The sequence below is a fragment of the Pelophylax lessonae genome (assembly GCF_965119305.1).
Source record: "Pelophylax lessonae genome assembly, chromosome: 4".
NCBI classification, from domain to species: domain Eukaryota; kingdom Metazoa; phylum Chordata; class Amphibia; order Anura; family Ranidae; genus Pelophylax; species Pelophylax lessonae.
The window spans coordinates 15719219-15741059 of NC_138771.1; the positions used below are offsets into that span (position 1 = coordinate 15719219).

The 21841-nt window shown below is 42.8% G+C and overlaps 1 protein-coding gene and 1 long non-coding RNA gene across 3 annotated transcripts in view; one reads left to right on the plus strand and one right to left on the minus strand.

Annotated features, from left to right (window-relative positions):
- Positions 1-280, minus strand: part of SKOR1 (SKI family transcriptional corepressor 1) — an 83906-nt gene extending 83626 nt beyond the window's left edge. For both annotated transcript variants that reach the window (XM_082253007.1, XM_082253006.1), the window contains exon 1: positions 3-280. The gene's annotated coding sequence lies outside the window, so the exon portion shown is untranslated. The remainder of the gene's footprint in view (positions 1-2) is intronic.
- Positions 1-21841, plus strand: part of LOC309552212 — a 603675-nt gene that overhangs the window by 44855 nt on the left and 536979 nt on the right. The gene's annotated exons all lie outside the window — the stretch shown is intronic.

The following is a 21841-nucleotide window of genomic DNA, read 5'->3' on the forward strand; positions in this document are numbered from 1 at the left end:
ACCCTTGTGAGCTGTGGATGGGTCCTCCTACGTCCTCCAGTGTCTCCAGGTCGGTGCTGCCTATGGATGGCGCTCTTGTGGGCTCAGGGTCGGGCAGGACATGGAGCCCAGGAGTCCAGCAGATGAGGTGCAGGTCCGCTCACACAGTGCTGGGATGAGATCTGAGCACTCCCAATGATACAGTGACAGCTACAATAATAGGGAGGCGACTCCACTTAGCAATGACATCTTTACATTAACCCCTTGCATGCAGCCACTTGTCCAGTCAGCACAGGGTGGGCTTGTGTCTCCCAGAGAGTGAGAAGTGCAGCAAATCCGAGAGGTAAGTGGGGGGATTATTCACCTGTAAGGGTTTATCAGCTCCCCCTCCCCCCCATTCCCTCCCCCTCCCATCACAAGGGGGGCTGCACCCTTCTCTGTGCACTCTGCTGTGCGGGGCCCTTTAAATCCGACAGTGCGACAAAAGTGTAATCATGAAGATGATAATTATTACTAATTAATTGCTGGATAAACATGAGAGGATTCGATCCATTTCCCAGGATCTCTCAGATACTTTAACAATGAGGGAAATGAGTTTCATATTTAAGAGTGGCAGGTAGGAAGACAAGCGATTAAAGAGCGACAAAGTAATACAAATAGCAGAGCACAGACACACATTCCTGGCCTGCCCTTCCATCTCTATCCTCAGCCTGCCTCACCATTCCCATCCTCAGCCTGCCTCACCATTCCCATCCTCAGCCTGCCTCACCATCCCCATCCTCAGCCTGCCTCCCCATCCCCATCCTCAGCCTGCCTCACCATTCCCATCCTCAGCCTGCCTCACCATTCCCATCCCCAGCTTGCCTCACCATCCCCATCCTCAGCCTGCCTCACCATTCCCATCCTCAGCCTGCCTCACCATCCCCATCCTCAGCCTGCCTCCCCATCCCCATCCTCAGCCTGCCTCACCATTCCCATCCTCAGCCTGCCTCACCATTCCCATCCTCAGCCTGCCTCGCCATTCCCATCCTCAGCCTGCCTCCCCATCCCCATCCTCAGCCTGCCTCACCATTCCCATCCTCAGCCTGCCTCGCCATTCCCATCCTCAGCCTGCCTCCCCATCCCCATCCTCAGCCTGCCTCACCATTCCCATCCTCAGCCTGCCTCACCATTCCCATCCTCAGCCTGCCTCACCATTCCCATCCTCAGCCTGCCTCACCATTCCCATCCTCAGCCTGCCTCACCATCCCCATCCTCAGCCTGCCTCACCATCCCCATCCTCAGCCTGCCTCACCATTCCCATCCTCAGCCTGCCTCACCATCCCCATCCTCAGCCTGCCTCACCATTCCCATCCTCAGCCTGCCTCACCATCCCCATCCTCAGCCTGCCTCACCATCCTCATCCTCAGCCTGCCTCACCATCCTCAGCCTGCCTCACCATCCTCATCCTCAGCCTGCCTCATCATCCCTATCCCCAGCCTGCCTCACCATCCTCAGCCTGCCTTATCATCCCCATCCCCAGCCTGCCTCACCATCCTCATCCTCAGCCTGCCTCATCATCCCCATCCCCAGCCTGCCTCACCATCCTCATCCTCAGCCTGCCTTATCATCCCTATCCCTAGCCTGCCTCACCATCAGCCTGCCTCATCATCCCCATCCCCAGCCTGCCTCACCATCCTCATCCTCAGCCTGCCTCACCATCCCCACCCTCAACCTGCCTCACCATCCTCATCCTCAGCCTGCCTCACCATCCCCATCCTCAGCCTGCCTCACCATCCTCAGCCCCAGCCTGCCTCACCATCCTCATCCTCAGCCTGCCTCATCATCCCTAGCCTGCCTCACCATCCTCAGCCTGCCTCATCATCCCCATCCTGAGCCTGCCTTACCATTCCCATCCTCAGCCTGCCTCACCTATTCCATCCTCAGCCTGCCTCACCATCCTCATCCTCAGCCTGCCTCACCATCCTCATCCTCAGCCTGCCTCACCATCCTCATCCTCAGCCTGCCTCATCATCCCCATCCTCAGCCTGCCTCACCATCCTCATCCTCAGCCTGCCTTATCATCCCTATCCCTAGCCTGCCTCAACATCCTCAGCCTGCCTCATTATCCCCATCCCCAGTCCGCCTTACCATCCCCATCCCCAGCCTGCCTTACCATCCCCAGCCTGCCTTATCATCCCCATCCCTAGCCTGCCTCACCATCCCCATCCTCAGCCTTCCTCACCACCCCCATCCTTAGGCTGCCTCACCATCCTCATCCTCAGCCTGCATCATCATCTTCATCCTCAGCCTGCCTCATCATCCCCACCCCAGCCTGCCTTACCATCCCCATCCCTAGCCTGCCTCACGATCTCCATCCCTAGCCTGACTCACCATCCCCAGCCTGCCTTATCATCCCCATCCCCAGCCTGTCTTACCATCCTTTACCTCAGCCTGCCTCATCATCTTCATCCCCAGCCCACCTCACCATCCTCATCCTCAGCCTGCCTCACCATCCCCATCCTCAGCCTTCCTCACCACCCCCATCCTTAGGCTGCCTCACCATCCTCATCCTCAGCCTTCCTCACCACCCCCATCCTTAGCCTGCCTCACCATCCCCATCCCCAGCCTGCCTCACCATCCCCAGCCTGCCTCATCATCTCCATCCCTAGCCTGACTCACCATCCCCATCCCCAGCCTGCCTTATCATCCCCGTCCCCAGCCTGCCTCGCTATCCCCATCCCCAGCCTGCCTTGCCATCCCCACCCTCAGCCTGCCTCACCATCCCCATCCTCAGCCTGCCTCACCATCCTCATCCTCAGCCTGCACCATCATCTCCATCCTCAGCCTGCCTCATCATCCCCATCCCCAGCCTGCCTTACCATCCCCATCCCTAGTCTGCCTCACCATCTCCATCACCAGCCTGCCTCACCATCTCCATCCCCAGCCTGCCTCACCATCTCCATCCTCAGCCTGCCTCATCATCCCCATCCCCAGCCTGCCTTACCATCCCCATCCCTAGTCTGCCTCACCATCTCCATCCCCAGCCTGCCTCACCATCTCCATCCCCAGCCTGCCTCACCATCTCCATCCCCAGCCTGCCTCATCATCCCCATCCCCAGCCTGCCTTACCATCCCCATCCCTAGTCTGCCTCACCATCTCCATCCCCAGCCTGCCTTACCATCCCCATCCCTAGTCTGCCTCACCATCTCCATCCCCAGCCTGCCTCACCATCTCCATCCCCAGCCTGCCTCATCATCTCCATCCCTAGCCTGCCCCACCATCCCCAGCCTGCCTTACCATCCTTATCCTCAGCCTGCCTCATCATCTCCATCTCCAGCCTACCTCACCATCCTCATCCTCAGCCTGCCTCACCATCCCCATCCCCAGGCTGCCTCACTACCCCTATCCTCAGCCTGCCTCACCATCCCCATCCCCAGCCTGCCTCACCATCCCCATCCCCAGCCTGCCTCACCATCCCCATCCCCAGCCTGCCTCACCATCCTCAGCCTGCCTCATCATCTCCATCCCTAGCCTGCCTCACTATCCCCAGCCTGCCTCACCACCCCCATCCTTAGCCTGTCTCACCATCTCCATCCTCAGCCTGCCTCATCATCTCCACCCCCAGCCTGCCTCACAATCCCCATCCCCAGCCTACCTCATCATCCCCATCCTCAGCCTGCCTCATCATCTTCATTCCTAGCCTGCCTCACCATCCCCATCCTGCCTCATCATCTCTATCCCCAGCCTGTCTCACCATCTCTATCCCCAGCCGGCCTCCTCATCTCGATCCCTAGCCTTCCTCACCATCCCCATCCTCAGCCTGCCTCACTAACCCGATCCCCAGATTTCCTCATCAGCTCCATCCCCAGCCTGCCTCATCATCTCCATCCCCAGCCTTTCTCACCATCCCCAGCCTGCCTCACCATCTCCTTCCACATCCTGCCTCATCATCATCCCCATCCCCGGCCTGCCTCATCATCATCCTCAGCTTGCCCCACCATCTCCATCCCCAGTCTGCCTCATCTTCATCCCCATCCCCAGCCTGCCTTTTCATCATCACCAGCCTGCCTCGCCATCTTCATCCTCAGCTTGCCTCACCATCTCCATCCCTAGCCTGTCTCACCATCTCCCTCCTCAACTTGTCTCATCAGCTCCATCATCATCCTTGCTCATCAGCATCGCCATATGCAGCCTGCCTCACCATCTCCATCCTCAGCCTTCTTCGTCATCATCCCCATCCCCAGCCTGCACTATCATCTCAATCCCCAGCCTGCCTTATCATCCCCATCGCCATCCCCAGTCTGCCTCTCCATCCCCATCCTGCCTATCTACACCCTGCCTCACCATCTCCATCCTCAGCCCCCATCCCTAGCTTGCCTCATCATCTCCATCCCCAACCTGCCTCACCATTTCCAGCCTGCCTCATCATCCCCATCCTACCGCACTATCCCCATGGCCAGCCTGCCTCACCAGCTCAGCTAGGACATTACTGCTGGAAAGTGGGCAGATTGTCTTTAATAAAGTAGCAATTAAAAGTCCACCCAATCTTATATATTATATAAACTATATATAATAACCCATAACATAACTAAACACCTCAAGACCAATCTATGGATATATATATATATATATTTATATAAATCAAACAGGGCTGGTGTATCTCCACCTTTGTTCATGCATAATTTCCTCTTATCGCCCTAAAGTCATAGCTGATGGATTTGTGCAATTGCCTGAGAGAAGCCACAATAACCCCATGTTTGCCTTTATTATTAACCATTCATACAGTAATGAGGAAGATCCCCCCCCCCCCCCCCCACACACACACACACACACACACACACACACACACACACACACACACACACACACACACACCATTCCCATTCTGTAATATCCCCAATACGACCCCCAGCACAGAGCTCCTCAGTGTTACTTACTACTAACCCATGTAATCAGTGTTTATAAAGTACCGAGATTTATGTCTGTCTTATATCTATCTAGTATTTATTTTCATCTACCTTTCATGTATTCATTCTCTTTCTTTTTCTAAAGTTTGTTTCTGTTCTATCTCTCTCGCATAGATTTCTTTCCTTTCCTTTACTGTACTTTTCCTTTCCTTCCTTCCTTCCTTCCTTCCTTCCTTCCTTCCTTCCTTCCTTCCTTCCTTCCTTCCTTCCTTCCTTCCCCTTACTTCCTCCCTCCCTTCCTTCCTTCTTTCCTTGCTTCCTTTCTTTCTTTCCTTCCTTCTTTCTTCCTTTCTTTCTTCTCTGTCTATAATCTAGCTATAAGTGCTCTTCTGTCTGTATATCTTTTGAGTATTTTCATATACCTTTCTTATATTCATTATCTTCAGAAAAAAAATTATTCTGATATTCATTATCTTCAGAATTTTTTTGTTCTATCTATCTATCTATCTATCTATCTATCTATCTATCTATCTATCTATCTATCTATCTATCTATCTATCTATCTATCTATCTATCTATCTATCTATCTATCCCCCCCCCCCCCCCCACACACACACACCAAATAAACACATCTTGCAGATCTTTGTATCCCTCTACCTTTTAGATATTTATATCCCCTCCAAACATCCACCCCCCCCCCCCAGTCAATTTAGGTCCAGCTTGAGGTTTTCACAATGCAATCACCTCGGGCGTTTTTATAAAACATTGTGGCATTAACAGCTCTTAATGGACACGTTAATTAAACTGTAATTAATCATACTGTCCGGAGTAAATTTGAACAATTACACTAATCAAACAGAAGTTAATATCGGTCAGAAGATAGCCTGGGGCTCCCCGGCTGTGCTCCCCTCTTCCCAATACAAGGATGGCAGAAGGCGGCTCCCCCCCCCCCCCCCCTCTAGTTATTGGGACTCATATTGATGACAGCCAAGTCTGGTCGGAGATCATTCCTTCTGACATTTGTCGGGGATATTTAGCTACAGATACAGACAGGAGGAGATGTGCCCCCCCCCCCCCCAATCTGCTTGTAGGGACTTCTCCATGAACACACAGATATAATTACCCGACAAATTGGAGGATTCTGAGGGTGTCATACATCTTGGTGATTTCTGCTTATTTGAATAATCCAGCTGCAATGAATATGGGGTTGTACTGAGCCTAATTCACCTGAAACAAATCATCCAGGATCCAGGCCTGCAAATGAGTGACAACCACCCAGCCAGACACTCTAATGATATATTTATGGATTAAAATGTATTTATTGCTACAACCTAAATAGGAGACAGCAAGTGTGTATATTTGTTGAGTGATCAGAGTGCAGGCAATAGGTTGACTCAGCTGGGGGATGGGGGTCTGGGATGATTGATAGCCCCCCCCCCCTGTAAGTTTCCAGGGAGGGGGGGGGGGTCAATGCCAGGGCCATGTCCTGTACACACTGTCACAGGATCCCCATAATGGCAACCTGATCCAGAACTGCCACTCAGGTTACAGGGCAGCAGCCCGGCGTCCTCCATCCCATAATTACAATCTTATTCTGTAATTATGCCTCTGCTGTGAATTATTCAGATCCTTTGTGAGGCCTTGTGTCAGGGTGCTGACAGGAGGATGGGTGCCCCAGCTAGGATCCTCACACCTCCCATGTCTGTAATTAGACTTCAGTCTCCTCTCTCTCCACTTTCTCCTGGAGAGGAGATCCAAACTCACCTGTCTGTGCCCTGCCTGGGGGTGGGAGGAGGCACATACCCATTACACCAGATTCTAATTTTATAATATATATATATATATATATATATCTGTTACACCATTATAATTGTGTATATATATATATACATGTGTGTGTATATATATACATATATGTATATATATATATATACAATATATATATATACTAAATAATGAAGGGGTGGGAGGAGGCACATCCCTATTACACCAGATTCAAAATATACACATATATATATATATATATATATATATATATATATATATATATATATATATATATATATATATATATATATATATAGATAGATATATAGATAGATAGATAGATAGATAGATAGATAGATAGATAGATAGATAGATAGATAGATAGATAGATAGATAGATAGATACACACACGCAAATAACTGAGGGGATGCGGGTACTGAAATATTATATGATTGTTATTGTGATATGATATTGTATTATTCTATGATTATTGTATCATATTTGCATGATTTGTATCATTGTATGATTATTGTGTCTACTGGATTTACTCCCACTAGCAAATTCATTATCTCCTCTACCTAAAGAGATATCCAACATGAGACAATAAAGAAGAACTAAAGGCAAAACTTTTTTCCATTTAGATAGTATATGGTCTATAGTTTTTAGGTTGGATTTTTATCACACATTCTAATTCTAATACATTACATAGGTTGAAAAAAGACACAAGTCCATCTAGTTCAAAATCTTTAGAAGAGGTGATGACTAGATAAATAGAAACCCCAGAATCATATATATATATATATATATATATATATATATATATATATATATACATATACAAAAGACTGAGAAGTGGGTGTGATTGCTAAATTATTGTATCATTAATCAAACAGTTCCAACAATTCAAATCTACTTCCAATTACAATTCATTATCAATTTTTTAATCTCCTCTATTTACATAAATAGAGACATCCAAACTGGAACATCCTTCACATATTTATAGAAAAAAATATAAAAAATTATTTTACAAAAGGAATTTTTTTTTTCATAAATATGTGAAGGATTTATGTCTCAGGTCAAAAATACTTCGTAAAATGAATTCCCTGGCAGGTCAGCGAGTACAAGAATAGCTGGAAGAAGCAGACACAAATGTAGAGTTCAGTAATGCCATCGGTTCAGTGTAATGAGATCGGTGGATTCTGTGTACAGGGTGTTCTGGGTTACCGGAAAATCATATATAATATATATAGTGTCAGTGCATATACTGTCATCCAGAAGTTACAGGCAGTCTAAATTTGTTTCAGAAGTGACATATTTAAATTTTTTATTTTTACAAGATTAGATAATTGAAGTGAATCCTCAATCAATGCAGTAAATATTTTCAACTCATGTAAAGCAGCTTCTCTTTCTGCCACATACACTCTTTCTTTCTTTCTTTCTTTCTTTCTTTCTTTCTTTCTTTCTTTCTTTCTTTCTTTCTTTCTTTCTTTCTTTCTTTCTCTCTCTCTCTCTCTCTCTCTCTCTCTCTCTCTCTTTCTTTCTTTCTTCTTTCTTTCTTTTTTTACTTCCTTCTCTTTCCCTCTACCTTTCTTTCTTTCTTTCTTTCTTTCTTTCTTTCTTCCTTTCTTTCCTTCTTTCTTTCTTTCTTTCTTTCTTTCTTTCTTTCTTTCTTTCTTTCTTTCTTTCTTTCTTTCCTTCTCTTTTCCTCTACCTTTCTTTCTTTCTTTCTTTCTTTCTTTCTTTCTTTCTTTCTTTCTTTCTTTCTTTCTTTCTTTCTTTCTTTCTTTCTTTCTTTCTTTCTTTCTTTCCTTCCTTCTCTTTTCCTCTACCTTTCTTTCTTTCTTTCTTTCTTTCTTTCTTTCTTTCTTTCTTTCTTTCTTTCTTTCTTTCTTTCTTTCTTTCCTTCTCTTTTCCTCTTTCTTTCTTTCTTTCTTTCTTTCTTTCTTTCTTTCTTTCTTTCTTTCTTTCTTTCTTTCTTTCTTTCTTTCTTTCTTTCTTTCTTTCTTTCTTTCTTTCTTTCTCTCTGTCTATACTCATTGAATTCTGTGTGTTCCCTGCACACTGTCTGATAATTGCTGTGACATCACATCCAGTCGATGTTGCTGTCAATCATTCTCAGGAAGGAGCTGTCAGTAATGTGGATTTGCACTATGCAGAGTTTTGGTTATTGGGTTTATTTTAATTTATCCTTCTCATTACCCAGAATGTGATCATCTCAGAGGATAGCCCGGGTGATATTACACACAATGTACATTTGTTTTCCTGGCTCTGACTGCTGCTCCCCGTATGTCATATCCAATCTTCTCCCATAGAATCCGATGGAAATCGCAGCTTCTCCAGACAATTAAATCCGCTGCCAATAAACAGCTAAATGCATTTACAGAATTATTGAACCGACATTCAGAAAATGGCGAGCCTATAGCCTGGAGCTCACCTGCTACCCGCAGCTAAAATCCCCCCAAATCTCCTTCTCCGAATTTACCCGTCCCTGGATTGGCCAGATTTCTCCAAATAATCACCCTAGATTCCCGGCATTGCCATACTGCAATAATAGGATGGGGTGGTGCATGAAAAACGTGAATAATTTTGAATATTTCTTATAAATATTAATACATACTATATCTTTGTATACAGAAAGTGTATATATATATTGTCCTAAAAGGGGGTAATCAATAATGTCTGTCAATGTACCATTATTTATTTGGGTAACTCATATATATAAAAAAAAAAAAAAATAAAAATTAAAAAACATTGTCCGAATTATTTAAAGCACAACATAATTAAATAAAATTACCACCACTTTTATCAATCATACCTATTACAATATGTTTTGTATATATATATATATATATATATATATATATATATATATATATATATATATATATATATATATATAAATATATATATATAAATAGAGAGAGAGAGAGAGATGGCTAAAAATAATAGATACCTCCTGTATTATATATATATGTATATATATATATATATATATATATATATATATAGTTAAAAGTAAAGTAAAAAAGAAATCAAAGGTCTGTGAATGTTTGCAGCTATAGCAGTTTAATCCCTATATGTCACTCCTTGAATCCATAATTTTGCAGATCCCTATGCACAGTATCCATCCCATCACCCATCAATGTACTGAAATTCACCCATAGAGATCTCTGCACACCCTGACACAAGCAGCCCTCAGCTGGCCCCCGGGCCAGTCCACAGGGCCCTATGCTGGCAGGCATGCCATGGGTAGGCTGTGTATACAAACAGCCCTCATCCCTCTCCCTGTAAATGATGTACATGTGTCTTGTCAAGCTGCTCCTCTCACCGTCTTCTAAGCGTTGAATTAAGCGGAGTGTGTTTTCGTTTGATAATTAGCTTTAATTTACATAATTAGTACAGTATAAAGAGTAGTGGGGATAATCAAAAGGTAAAGACGTATTTTGCTTACTGTGTAAACACGAAGTCTGAATTAAAAAGCAGATGTAATTACAACATTGCGTTGTGTTAAGGCAGGGCCCTAATTGTAATGAATTTCTAATTAACATTCAATGATTAGTAAAGGCAGCACAAGGCAGTAAAATGTGAGTGCTGTGTACAGGGAGAGGGGACCGGCATGCTGGAGGATGGAGAAATGGGCTCAGCACTAGGGGACTGGAGGATCAGAATCAAACAGATCCAAATCAAATCATGGCAAACATACAGCAGATTGTGTATTAAATGACAACTGACGTGTATACACAGCAGAAGGTGCAGGTAGACTGCAAGGCAAAAATATACACCTATGTGAGCTGTGACATTTATTTATTTATTATTTATTTATTTTTATTTTATTTTTTAATTATTATTTTCTTTAGTCATTTTTTTTATTTATTTATTTTATTGATAGCCTAGGAACGACATTTCTTTATTTCTGTATTCATTTATTTATTTATTGTGTGTATTTTTTTTATTGGTAGCCTAGGAACGACATTTCTTTATTTATTTATTTATTTTGTGTATTTATTTTATTCACCATGTATCTATTTTATTTCTATTTTGTTTTATATTATTTCCTAATAGCATTTATTTTATTTGTGTATTTTATTTATTGAATCAATTTATTACATTTATTATGAATTCATTTATCTGTATTATTTTATTTTAATGATGTAATTTATTTATCTAGTTGTTCATTTATTTTATTTGTTTATTCATTTATGTATGTATGTATGTATGTATGTATGTATGTATGCATGCATCTATCACAGGCATATATGACATGATGTGAGCCTCTACCTCTAAGTGTATAGACATTTGTGTCTGAAAAAAACATTTACTAAAAAATGACCATGTCCCAGCCAAATTTAGAGGGATTTTCATAGAGATGTATGGCAGGTTTGCTGGGAAATGAAAATGTCTAGTATATTCCTGTTTTATACATAGTTACATAGTTAGTCAGGTTGAAAAAAAGACACAAGTCCACCTGGCTCAACCAATAAAAAAAAAAAAAAAAAAAAAAAAACAGTGATGAAAACCCAACCATAAAATCCCATATACACAATCCTATACCCACAGTTGATCCAGCTGTTTTGGTGAAGTCAAAAAGATTTGACCACCTTGCATAAATGAAAAAGAAGTTGTCATGCAGTTCTTGTTAATGGCTGTCCAGGAATGTGACAATATAAAGATGTGATTAAATATAGTATGGAACAGAACTATTGGAATATATTATATTATATTATATCATATTATATTATATTATATTATATTATATTATATTATATTATATTATAATATAATATATATACTGTATGATAATAATAATAATAATAATAATAATAATAATAATAATAATAATAATAATAATAACAGCAATGCTATTAAGAATAATAATTATAATGAAAAATATAATAATAGATATATCACAATGGGGTATACAGTATAACTCAACTGTTGCAATATAATATTATATAAATATATAATAACACAATGGGGTTAATTTAAGAGAGTATCAGAGTGAAAAGTAATTGTTCATTGAGCTTAGTAAATAAGGTGGATTTTTATGCACTTCAACCAGCCAGCCATTTGCTAGCAAAAATACTTTTTTTCTTTTTAGTTTGCCCTCAATTGGGTACTCAGATTGACAACAGGTTCAGCTTACATATTCAATTTACAAAACGAACAGCCACTATTCCATTAAAAAAATCAATGCCAACAAAATATATATATATATATATAAAATATAAAATATATAAAATATATAACACATTGTGATGAAACATGATAGAATACAAGATAATATTAAACACATTGGGGATGATTTACTAAAACTGGATATTGCAAAATCTGATGCAGCTCTGCACAGAAACCAATCAGCTTGCAGATTTTTTTTGTCAAAGCTTAATTGAACAAGCTGAAGTTAGAAGCTGATTGGCTTCCATGCAAAGTCCCTATTGTGATGAAACCTAATTAAATAAGATATAACACAATGTGATGAAACACAATAGAATATAAAATGCTATATAACAGAATGTGATGAAATATAATATAATATAAAATACTATATAACACAATGTGGTGAAACATAAAAGAATACAAAATATTATATAAAACTATGTGATGAAGTACATGCATATACAACACAAGATGAAATATAAAATGTAATAATGTTTATGGTTTTGCAGAATGGTGTTTTAGTTATATTATATACTGCAGCCTTGTCTCTGTAAATGATGGATACAAAAGTTTCCACTACTATAGTTATTCTTACAATATCCAAGCCTTGAACGTCAGCAAATGCTTGAGGTTTTGGAACTAACAAGATCATATGATATGAAATGCTATTAAATGTAATTATGTCATAGAATATTTGTTTCTTAATAATGATTTCCAGGCGTCTCTTGCTGGTGGTAATAAAGTAGCAGTGAACACATGGAGGCAAGGCTCAGCTATGTCCTCCCAGCACCTTTTACAGACAGATTTGGGAGACATTGGGAGAGATGAGCACAAGGGGTTAATCAGGCAGGGTACCAACTATATTGTTCCTGTAGTGAAGACCATCCATCTCTGCCAGTCTTTTTCCTGGGGACATGCTGGGAGATGCTGGGACATACTGGGAGCTCTGGGAAATGCCATTGACCTCCCTTTTGTCACAGAATGGGAGATTAGCGACAAAAATCGCCATTTAATAATTCAGGAGAGAGAATTATTTATCTGTCGGGGCTCAGAGGTCAAGCACATGGGCTTACTCACTCCTGCCTAAAGTGCCACTTTTAATAGCGCAGTCTGATTTACTGAGCTTATTAATCCAATAGAAGGACCCTGCACACACCGGCTAGTCCTGGAACAGCACTGTCACTGGTTCATCCACATTGGCCTCAGAGATAGACACTGGGCCTCCTGAAAGATCATTGAAATTTCCATAGCAAACAACTGTTTTCATTCAACCTGAAAAAAAGCCCCTGGCTTCTCACAGGTTACCAATGGAACATGTGCACCTGCCTTTATGGTGACCATGCACAAAAAGATATGATCAAACAATTCTTCACAGAATCTGAAAAGTTGTTTGACTCTATGAAAGATCGAAAAGAGCAAAACCAAACGGCTCCATCAAAATTATATTGATCAGCCTGGATGGAAAATCCCACCGTAGGAAAGAAAATGGAAGGATATGATCGGTAAGTGCATGGCGCATTAAACAATCTTTTTTAATCTTTAGGAATTTTTTTTTCTCCCAGGCAGTAAATCAATCTCCAATACAATTGTAGCACTACTCCCTTGGGAGCTGCTGGTTTCGGGTTCCCCTGGGTTACCATTAGCAACAGCATGACAGTTCAGCATTTTCCAAAGTGCTTGTGGCTCAGTCAGGAAACAGTCTAGTAGCTTTGGTTTTTTGTTTTTATTGAGAACTTGGATAGGAGAAGGGAATGAGTGGGATACTCCAACTTCTATAACTATGCACAATTGGCTGGAACGACTGAATATTGCCGAGTGCGGCAAGGCCGCTGCTTCACCTTGTCATTAGCAGTGAAGTGTCTGAAGTAAACTGTACTGTACTGCAGAACAATCTTCAGGGCCCTTCCTGGCACCCCCTTTGTTCCTATTCTTCAGGGTTCTCTACACGGCACCCCCTCTCCTGTAACACTCCCTGTGTGAGCTAGCTCCTTGATCCCCTGACTTCATTGGAGTGGCCCCCCTTCCTGGGCAGACCCTTTGGCAAATCTCCTGATACTCATGGACACTGTTTTTGTCAAGAGACTCTGCCAGCAGCTCCACTTTAAGCATTCTGGATCCTCTGCAGCTCAGTTCCACACCTGGTTCACTAGACCGACTGCCTGAACCACCTTCCTCACACCTGCAGGAGGAGAGACAGCCGTCCACCTCCTTCTGTGACCTGGCTTCCTGCCCAAAGACACCCTGTCCCATGTCCCCTCAGTATTTATGGTCAATGCCAGGATGCATTGTGGGAATGCCCTCCCACTGGGACTGCCATAGAACCTGATGTGTCACTGGATAGGTTTCCTCCACTGACCAACAAGCTCCCTTATTGGATGCAGTGGGGACACTCCCTCAGACTCAGTGAATCACACCTGAAAACATGTGACAGGCAACCTAGTAGATCAGGCTCCCCTGATAAGCAGCAGGAGCAATAAATGCTTTACCTAGCACCTACCTAGGAGGGTGCTACACAATCGTATATAAAAAACAGGTCCATGTATGGCCACCATTACACCAATGTCTCCAAATGATCCTCAGCCATTGTACAAGATGAAGGGGCCAATTTATGTGGTAACCAGAGAATGTACTGAAACTTATAACAACCTATTGGCTTCCAACTGTCATTTCTGTAGTGCAGAGGTAAAAATTAAATAATAATCCTGAATGATTTCCACGGGCAACAAAAATGCTTCTATCAAGACACTTTCTAAAGATGGGCCCTTAAAAAAAAAAAAAAAATACATTTCTACCCTTGTCCACTGATGTTTCGTTCATTCAGCAACAGGAGAAATTGTTTAGGTATAAAATCCTCTCTAAAGTGAGACTGTCATTGATGTTTTTTATTTGAAGTACAGAACACTCTTTGCAACAGGAGCATTGCTAGACCCTAGCATTTACACCATGTGCCCCAAGTCTTCTACTGAGTGACTCAGTCTGAAGAAATCTGATTGGATGAAACACATCAGGCGGGACGCTGAGACACAAGTACACTATGAGCCGTGGCAGCTTTCCATGTACACTTTGAAGTTTTTATCTGATGTACCTTTGTAAGTACCAGTTTATTAAACCTTGTGATATTTTTTACGGAACTTCACTATGTGCCGTTTTATCATTTCTTTCTGGTGGCATCACCTCTGTGTGTGAGTTTACACACGGATATATTCAGCGCAACAATGGGGTCTGCATGAAGGATATATTTGAATTGATTCCTGCTCAGTGAAAGTGGTTGATGTGAGTCCGCCCATCTGATCATTGAAGTGATTATGGTGTATTTCTCATATGCTCATTATCTTCTTTAGTTTGGTAAGGAGATTTTGTTGGCACGGTGGTGTGGTGGGCTGCCTCCTCACACTGAAGCTGGTGTTGGGATCTCGTCTCTTCATTTTCTTCAATGATTATGGACTAATATGCTTTTATTTTTAGCGCTGCATATGGACTTTCACTTCTACTGATTGCCCCGGGTTTTCTACTGAGTGGACAAGGTCTTCTACTGAGTGCCCCAAGTCTTCTACTGAGTGCCCCAGGTCTTCTACTGAGTGCCTTAGGTCTTTTACTGAGTGCCCTAGGTCTTCTACTGAGTGCCTCAGGTCTTCTACTGAGCGCCCCAGGTCTTCCACTGAGTGCCCAGGGTCTTCCACTGAGTGACCTAAGTCTTCTACTAAATGCCCCAGATTTTCTGCTGGGTGTCCAAGGTGTTCTACTGAGTGTCCTTGCTCTCTTACTGTGTGCCCAAGTCTTCTAGTGAGAGTTCCAGGTCTTCTACTACATGTCCCAAGTCTTCTAGTGAGTGTCCCAGTTTCCTTTGAGATAGGGAGATGATACATTCTGTTTATTGTAGAGTTTTAAAACATTGTATATTTTAACTACTTTTTAATCCATCTCTTATTTCTTTGTCTTTTTAAAATGTGACATTATTGTTTTTTAGACCGAAGTGATCATCATGGTATCCTATCATCCCCTCAAACTTTTTAATCTATGTGCCCAGAGGTACCCACTGATGTGCAGTTCATTCAGCAACAGGGGAAATTGTTCAGGTGTAAAGTGAGGTTGTCGTTAAGTCTTTTATATTCCAAGTACAGAACACTCTTTGCAGCAGGAGCATTGCTATACCCTGGCATCCGCGCCATGTGCCCTAAGTCTTCTACTGAGTGACCAGATCTACTAATTGCCCTGGGTTTTCTACTGAGCTTTCTACTGGGTGGACAAGGTTTTCTACTGAGTGTCTCAAGTCTTTCACTGAGTGCCATATGTTTTCTACCGAATGCCCAAGGTTTTCTGCTGAGTGTCCCAAGTCTTCTACTGAGTGTCCTTAGTCTTTTACTGTGAGCCCATGTCTTCTACTGAATTCCCCCGGTCTTCTACTGAGTGCCCTAAGTCTTCTACTGAATGCCACCGGTCCTTACTGAGTGCCCTAAGTTTCTACTGAGTGTCCTAAGTCTTCTACTGAATGCCCCCGGTCTTCTGCTGAGTTCCCAAAGTTTTCTACTGAATGCCCCTGGTCTTCTATTGAGTGCCCCGGAATGTTCTAGTGAGTGCCCCAGGTCTTCTACAGAGTGCCCCGAGTCTTCTGGTAAGTGCTCCAGGTGATCTATTGTGTGTCCCAAGTCTTCTACTGAGTGCCCCTGTTTCCTTTGAGATATGGAGATGATAAATTCTATGCAATATAGAGCTTTGTATATTTGACTTTCTTTTAATCCATCTCCTATTTATTTATTTATCTTCTATTTATTTTGTCATCATAAAATGTGACATTACTGTTTTTTAGCCCAAAGTGATCATCATGATATCCTACCATCCCCTCAACATTTTAACCTATGTGCCCTGAGGTACCCCTTTTTTTTTAGGGCCCCAGAAGTGCTCCTGTTTTGTTTGATGTAACCTCAGGTCAGATAAAGGTCCCTACGCTCAGAAAGGGGCTTAGAAAATCTGATATGCAAAATTCTCAGGATGGTACTCACTGTGATGTCATAAAACTTGATGTTTTTGTAAATGTTTTATTGTATCTTTTCATGTGACAAGACTGAAGAAATGACACTTTGCTACAATGTAAAGTAGTGAGTGTACAGCTTGTATAACAGTGTAAATTTACTGTCCCCTCAAAATAACTCAACACACAGCCATTAATGTCTAAACCGCTGGCAACAAAAGTGAGTACACCCCTAAGTGAAAATGTCCAAATTGGGCCCAATTAGCCATTTTCCCTCCCCGGTGTCATGTGACTCATTAGTGTTACAAGGTCTCAGGTGTGAATGGGGAGCAGGTGTGTTAGTTTGGTGTTATCGCTCTCACTCTCTCATACTGGTCACTGGAAGTTCAACATGGCACCTCATGGCAAAGAACTCTTTGAGGATCTGAAAAAAAAAAACAAATTTTGCTCTACATAAAGATGCCCTAGGCCAGTGTTCCCCAACCCCCCGGGCCACGGACCGGTACCGGTCCGTGGAACAAACGGTGCCGAGCTGCCCGAGGAACTTTAAATTATTTTACTGTCTCGACAGTGGCAGCCGGTGCATTGGGGGCGCCGGGGCGCAGAGCAGTGCGCCCAAAGCCCACCGCTTGTGTGACAATAGCGAATAAAAATTCACTATTGTCACACGGATCCTCCTCCTGGCCAATCAGGAAGCTGGTCCTCTCACTTCCTGATTGGCCGAAAGGCAAACCCCATGCCATTGGCCGAGGAGGAGGCGGGAGGACTGAGGATTCGAGGAGACGCCGGGAGACTGTGGAGAAGCCACCGCTGCCTGAGGTAAGTGCACTGGTCTCGTGGGGGGGGGGGCACACTGGCATCTCTGCATTGAAAGGAGGAACGCTGGCATCTCTGCATTGAAAGGGGGAACGCTGGCATGTCTGCATTGAGGGGGGGGCACGCTGGCATCCCTGCATTGAAAGGGGGCATGCTGGCATCTCTGCATTGAAAGGGGGCATGCTGGCATCTCTTCATTGAAAGGGGGCACGATGATCTCTGCATTGAAGGGGGCATGCTGGTATCTCTGCATTGAAAGGGGGCACGCTGGTATCTCTGCATTAAAGTGGGCACTCTGGCATCTCTGCATTGAAGGGGGCACGCTGGTCTCTGTGCATTGAAATTATTAAATCAAAACAAGCGGGCCACGGAAAAATTATCAAACGTTTACCGATCCGCGGCGATAAAAATGTTGGGGAGCACTGCCCTAGGCTATACGAAGTTTGCCAAGACCCTGAAACTGAGCTCCAGCACATGGCCAAGACCATACAGCGGTTTAACAGGACAGGTTCCACTCAGAACAGGCCTCGCCATGGTCACCCAAAGAAGTTGAGTGCACGTGCTCAGTGTCATATCCAGAGGTTGCCTTTGGGAAATAGACGTATGAGTGCTGCCAGCATTGCTGCAAAGTTTGAAGGGGTGGGGGGTCAGCCTGTCAGTGCTCAGACCATACGCCGCACACTGCATCAAATTGGTCTTCATGGCTGCCATCGCAGAAGGAAGCCTCTTCTAAAGATGATGCACAAGAAAGACCGCAAACTGTTTGCTGAAGACAAGCAGACTAAGGACATGGATTACTGGAACCATGTTCTGTGCTCTGATGGGACCAAGATAAACTTATTTGATTCAGATGGTGTCAAGCGTGTGTGGTGGCAACCAGGTGAGGAGTACAAAGACAAGTGTGTCTTGCATACAGTTAACCTCCCTGGCGGTATGATTATGTCAGGAATTACATACCAAAAGCGGTACAATTCTTTTCATGGAAATTTGGCGTTATGTATTATAGGCCTACAATTCTTAGTAATTACTGACTTAAACCTGACCAAAACAAGAGTCTAGTAGACATCCCAGATGTGATAAATTTGAAACACAAACACGTGAATTATAATCGAATCAATAATATTATTTTATTATTTAATATATAATATATATAATAAAATTATATTATTGATTAGATTATAATTCATGCATTATATATTATAGATATATGTGTGTATATATATATATATATATATATATAACGCATGAATTATAATTGAATCAATAATATAATTATATATATATATATATATATGTGTGTGTGTGTGCATATATATATATATATATATATATATATACATATATATATATATATATATATATATATATATATATATACCGGTATATATATATATATATATATATATATATATATGCATATATGTATATGCATATATATATATATATATATATATATATATATATATATATATATATATATATATATATATATAATACAAAATGTGTTTTGTGCAACGTTTTTTTTTTTTTTTTTTTTGAATTTCCCTCCCTAGTTCCGCTCCCATGCAGCATTGCTGCTGCAGGGAACGGAACTAGGAAGTGATCAGACCGACGGAGGACGGAGGAGCGGCGGGACTCTCGGCTGGCGATCTCAGCAATGAGAGATCATCGCTGGATCGCCAGGATAAGGTAAGAGAACACCGCTGCGCTCTCTGCAATCCACCCCGAGCGTAACTCGGGGTTACCGCTCCTGATATGAAAAACCAACCCCGAGTCACGCTCGGGATTACCGCCTAGGACGTTAAGCATCGTGGTGGGAGTGTCAAGGTCTGGGGCTGCATGAGTGCTGCCGGCACTGGGGAGCTACAGTTCATTGAGGGAACCATGAACGCCAACATGTACTGTGACATACTGAAGCAGAGCATGATCCCCTCCCTTCAGAGACTGGGCCGCAGGGCAGTATTCCAACATGATAACGACCCCAAACACACCTCCAAGAAGACCACTGCCTTGCTAAAGAAGCTGAGGGTAAAGGTGATGGACTGGCCAAGCATGTCTTCATATCTAAACCCTATTGAGCATCTGTGGGGGATCCTCAAACGGAAGGTGGAGGAGCGCAAGGTCTCTAACATCCACCAGCTCCGTGATGTCGTCATGGAGTAGTAGAAGAGGACTCCAGCGGCAACCTGTGAAGCTCTGGTGGACTCCATGCCCAAGAGGGTTAAGGCAGTGCTGGAAAATAATGGTGGCCACACAAAATATTGACACTTTGGGCCCAATTTGGACATTTTCACTTAGGGGTGTACTCACTTTTGTTGCCAGCGGTTTAGACATTAATGACTGTGTGTTGAGTTATTTTGAGGGGACAGCAAATTTACACTGTTATACAAGCTGTACACTCACTACTTTACATTGTAGCAAAGTGTAATTTCTTCAGTGTTGTCACATGAAAAGATAGAATAAAATATTTACAAAATGTGAGGGGTGTACTGACTTTTGTGAGATATTGTATATATTTGGGCGGAAAACTGAGTGTTGAAATGACACAAGGGGCTGTGTTGCTGAAAGCTCTTACTAGCAGTGTCACCCTAAAGCTGTATAGTGAGGTAAGGATGTAGTAGGGTCACCTAGAAGAGCACGCCTTTGTCTGCACATTCCATTGTATTCTGTGTCATCCAATAGCACAATGCCTGCATTCCCTTCATTATCATTTATTTATAAAGTGTCATGTTCTCCTTATCTAGAACACACCAACTAGGATATGAAACTTTGTATATGAAATATTGTACTCATGGGTCTCTGCAGAACCTTTTTCAGGGGGTGGGGGCATAATTTTAAGGTCACTCATGCTCCGCCCCTTTTCAACAATGTAATGAAGGGGAGGGGCTTAGTCAGTATATTTATTTTGAGTATTTATTTTTAAAGGGGATATGGCAGAATCTATTTTTAAAGCGTTTGTTAACCTAAAAAAAAAATTAAAAAAAAAAAAAAAAAAATATATATATATATATATATATATATATATATATATATATATATATATATATATTGAACCTGTTCACTTAAAGGATAACTCCACTTTAGTGGGGAAAAAAAATCAGAAAATAAAGGAAAAACAATAAAGCGTATACAATTGCGACACAAATCATATTGTAATTGAATGTTATTAAAAATTACCTTTCCTTTTCAAACTGCAGCTGTTGTAATTTTCTGAAAATGCAATGCAATATGGACACCTGGAACTGTTCTGTAGACAGAATGTATACTGACCACACCCCCAGAAACATAATTTCCTGCTTGTGTGATTGGCTCACCAATTTTCCCAGAAGTCTGCCTAAGATACAAGTCAGATTTATGGCATCCCCTGCAACACAAATGTCATTTTTGGTGAGATACTCCCAATAGGAACACGTATAAAGGGATGTAGGCCCAGCAGCTTTCCTCATTAGAGCTCTGCAGCTGCCACAGCTGATAGATAATTATGAAACCACTCCCATTAGACCCACTCAGCACAGAGGAACAAACAATGATTTCTTCAGAATAACAAAAGATAGGAATCTGCACCAAAGTTTGTTATAATCCTTGCAAAGTACAGAGATCACCCAGAGGGGAATGTTTTTTACTCAACAAAAGTGGAGTTACGCTTTAAAGCATGTTATAGAGCACAGTGCTTGTGCTGTGTACTTTGGTCCCTTATATCACCTAAAATACCTGGTTGATCCTGCCTGGCTATGTCCTCCCCTCTGTAATCTGACCACGGTATACCATGGCTGCTGACCCTGACACCGTGGTTATTTGGTCTACATTCTGTTTAGTATTCCTGTGTGCCCCTGTGTCTGTGTTTTATAAAAAAAGCCGTTCTTTACCAGTTTGCAGAGCGCAGATCGCCACTCACGTGACCCGCCGCCTCTATCCTCCTTTCCTCCTCCCCTCCCAACTGACATCAGCAGGAAATCCTCAGCCCCGCCCGCTACAGGCAGCTGTCAGACGGGGAGAGGAGAGAGGTGGTGGGTCATGTGAGCGGCAATGGGCGCTCTGAAAACTGGTAAAGAACGGCTTATTTTATTTAATCCTGCCATTGAAGTCCATCTAATGCAGCTTCCTGTGATGGGGTGACAACAATGCTGCACTGCTCCCGATTTGAGAGCAGAGTTGTCACTCTTGTGTAGGCTCTGTCTGCTTGTACTACAGTGGAGATGTTGCAGGGGGTGTGGCTTTCAGCCTGTAGCTTGTCAATCAGCACCAGCACCCAGCCACACCCGG